This window comes from Palaemon carinicauda, chromosome 21, assembly GCF_036898095.1.
Source record: "Palaemon carinicauda isolate YSFRI2023 chromosome 21, ASM3689809v2, whole genome shotgun sequence".
Lineage (NCBI taxonomy): Eukaryota > Metazoa > Arthropoda > Malacostraca > Decapoda > Palaemonidae > Palaemon > Palaemon carinicauda.
This window is the reverse complement of record NC_090745.1, coordinates 75,050,321-75,053,495: the sequence shown is the minus strand read 5'-3', so window position 1 is coordinate 75,053,495 and position 3,175 is coordinate 75,050,321. Positions and strand designations below refer to the sequence as shown.

Here is a 3,175-nt window from a genome sequence, read left to right as displayed (position 1 = left end):
AATAGTTTACTATTTTAAAGAGTCTACTTTCTACTGGTTTAGGAGAAAAAAGCGCTGAATATAAAATAACACTGTACTTACATAAATACGAAAATAAGTATAAAAATACAATTTTTCATAAATAACTTGCACTGGACACTTTAAAATAAAACAATGAACAAAAAACCACTTGTGTGCTGCAACTAGAGTCCTGTGTGCACAACTTGACGTAAAAACATCGCCGATATCAGGAAAACTGCCAGATCTGTAAACAAAAGAAAAAGCGGTTAATTTTTGTATACGCTAAATCACTACAAAATATTTGTGTGAAAGGAATGCTATATTTATAGTGGTAATACTTATTATATTTGGATGAATTTTTCCAAAAGTCATCTACAATGATCCCAGATGATGGCAAAACCTTAGGAATTATATATAGTTAATATAAACTGGGCAAAAGCTTAGTTCAAATGTAACATGTACCGTGCGCAATTGACGTAAAAGAAAGGCATATCTAGAAAGAGTACTAATAATTGATGTATATGCAATAAAATGGTAAATAAATAATCTATGATGACCCTAGATGACAGCAGAAAGGTTAAAAATTATTTTTAGTAAGTATAAACGGGTAAGAAAAATAATTCGTGAAACTTACTATGTGAGTTGGCACTGGTCGCAGGTGTAGTTGACATGCGAGTTACAAACAGGCTTATGGACCTTGCCACACAAAAGCTTGGTCCTGACATTAGAAGAAGAAGGGCAGAGAGGGCATCTGTTGCGCTTCTCACTTCATTTTGGAGCGTCTGGACTCTCGTCTTCGGGCTCTTGTACCGCAAAAACAGAGCAAATGAGGTAAGTCAAGTCCCTTGGGAGGTACCTCTTGCTTGCGAGTCTTGAAAGTGCTGCATCACGGGTGAGTTCCATGGGCAATTCCGCAGAAAATTGCCTCCTGTTATACAAGGTGTTGTCAGGCAAATTTTGGTGGATAAAAAAGGAATTATTTACAACAAGATTGATAATCCCATAGAAGACACATACGGGCCACCTCTGGGTCTTCCTGCTGCAGGTCAGGGCAGAACATATTTGATCGAACGTGTCAACTCCTCCCTTTGTGGCATTATCAAACATGTGCATGTGACTTTTATGATCCTCAATAACTGTTGGATTGTGATGAACTGTGGAAAGAATCTGGATCCTTTTCGTCGGCTTCACACGTTAGCACAAAATGGTGACCTTGTCCTTGTAATTATACGTGGCAACAGATTCGGCTAATTCCAGGGGCGTTGTCAGCAACACAGTAGGCAGGTAAGGTTTGGGACGAATAGTACCAACTAAATGCATCCCATGTTCACGGAGAGCCTTGGCTAGTGGCAGGGAAGTAAACCAGTTGTCTGTCGTAACAATACGCCCAGCCTTCCTGAAGGGTCGGGTTAGCTCCAACGTGAAGTATTCTCCCAAGGGCATACTTGTATTGGTAGTTCCCTTGCCCAGGTAGGGAATGGCATTGCACATGTAGAACGTGTCTGCATCACATGCCATAACTAACTTGATGCCATACCTAAGAGAAAAGAAAACAAAATAAAAGAAACAATAAATATAAAGAAAACAAAACTAGACCTATAAATTTTTTTTTAAAAATTGCATATATATATCTATCTATCATATATACATATATATATATATATATATATATATATATAAAACCTTTTACTTACTTTGCTGGTTTATTCGGGATGTACATCCTGAAACGGCACCGTCCCCTGAAGGCGAGGAGCTGCTCATCCACAGTAAGATGCCCACTGGGTTCATAGTTTGCAATGCAATTTGCAATGACCTGGTCCCATAAATTCCTTATGGGACCAAATTTGTCATGTCTCACACGCTCCTCCCTCGTGGCAATGCTGTCAAATCGTAGGGGCCTCTGAATAAAGGCGAAGCGGCGCTCACTCATGATGCTCCTGTAGAAGGGGGCATCCTAGAGACTTGGAGAACATCTCTTCCGCTGTCAGATGATTGTCCTTCCGTGCCCCTGTCATGATGAGGATCCCAAGGAAGGCACGTAACTCCATGAGGGTCAAATCCTTGAAGGTGGGGTCGTTTTGCTGCTTGTATTTGTTCCGAAGGGTGATGATTTTGTCGTTGGTGTGGGTGACCACTTCTGCAAGCATTATATTTGTCAAAAATTTGTCAAACACTTCAGCAGGAGTCCTACACCCGAAGACAGCCATGGTAGGACCGGCAGTGTCAAACTGGTCGATCTTCAAGATTGGTGGCATTGTTGGGTTTGGCTCTGAGTGCCACTTCGTGTTGTCCCTAGCCTTGTAGGAGTTAATCGGCAATCTCTTCAATGCCACACCTTCTGCAGGGCAAAGAGGTCCTCTCCTCCTTTTCCTACTCCTCATCTCCACGGGACTAAGATCAGGCACAGGAACCGCAGGATACGCTGAAGAAGGCCCAGGATACGCTGAAGACGGCCCAGGAGACACTGAAGAAGGCACAGGAGATTTTGCAGGAGTCACAGGAACAAGGGAATCAAGACGAACTGCGTGCGAGACAGCAAAATCTCGTCTCTCTTCATGCGCTGTTTCCGCTTCTTTAGCAGCCAAAAGTTGATCCTCGTTTTCCTCATGCAGCAAGGTTTCATTGTCGACCAGGTCGTCTTGGATAGTGTCTTCTTCAAAGGTAATGGTCAAAGGCTCCTCTTCATCACTACTGACGAAAAGGAGCTCCAAAAACTCCTCCTCCTTGAGATATTTCTTCGCCATGCTGAAATCTGAAAACAGGAAAAAATAGAAAATTAGAAATTAGCCTCAAAATCACATTTTTGCTGCTTTCAAAACAAAATGGCGATTGGTACAAGTAGCTACACCATTCACTGATATGTTCCGATAGACACAATTACATTATTTCACTAAATAATAATACAGTAATGTAAAATGCAAAATGTTTGCGTATGCGTGACATACCCCTGTAACGGTAACGTGGTTGCTAATATGCAACAATTCCAACTTTGGAGGGCGATATCCGGCGAATGCGTCGGAGTAGAGAAGTGGCGAATGTTTCCTACGATGAAGCTGGTGAGCAACTAACGGCTCCTGGGTAGACAAGCCAGAGCCTGCAAGGCGTCTATGCGCAGAAACGAAAAAACGAGTTTTGCGCCGCTTCCCGGCCAAATCTGACACCCCGCTACCTGTCC

The 3,175-nt window shown here is 42.3% G+C and overlaps 1 pseudogene; it reads right to left on the bottom strand.

Annotated features, from left to right (window-relative positions):
- Window positions 1-226: 226 nt before the first annotated feature.
- On the bottom strand, window positions 227-2,396 carry LOC137614976 (piggyBac transposable element-derived protein 4-like; annotated as a pseudogene).
- Between the last annotated feature and the right edge of the window lie 779 nt (window positions 2,397-3,175).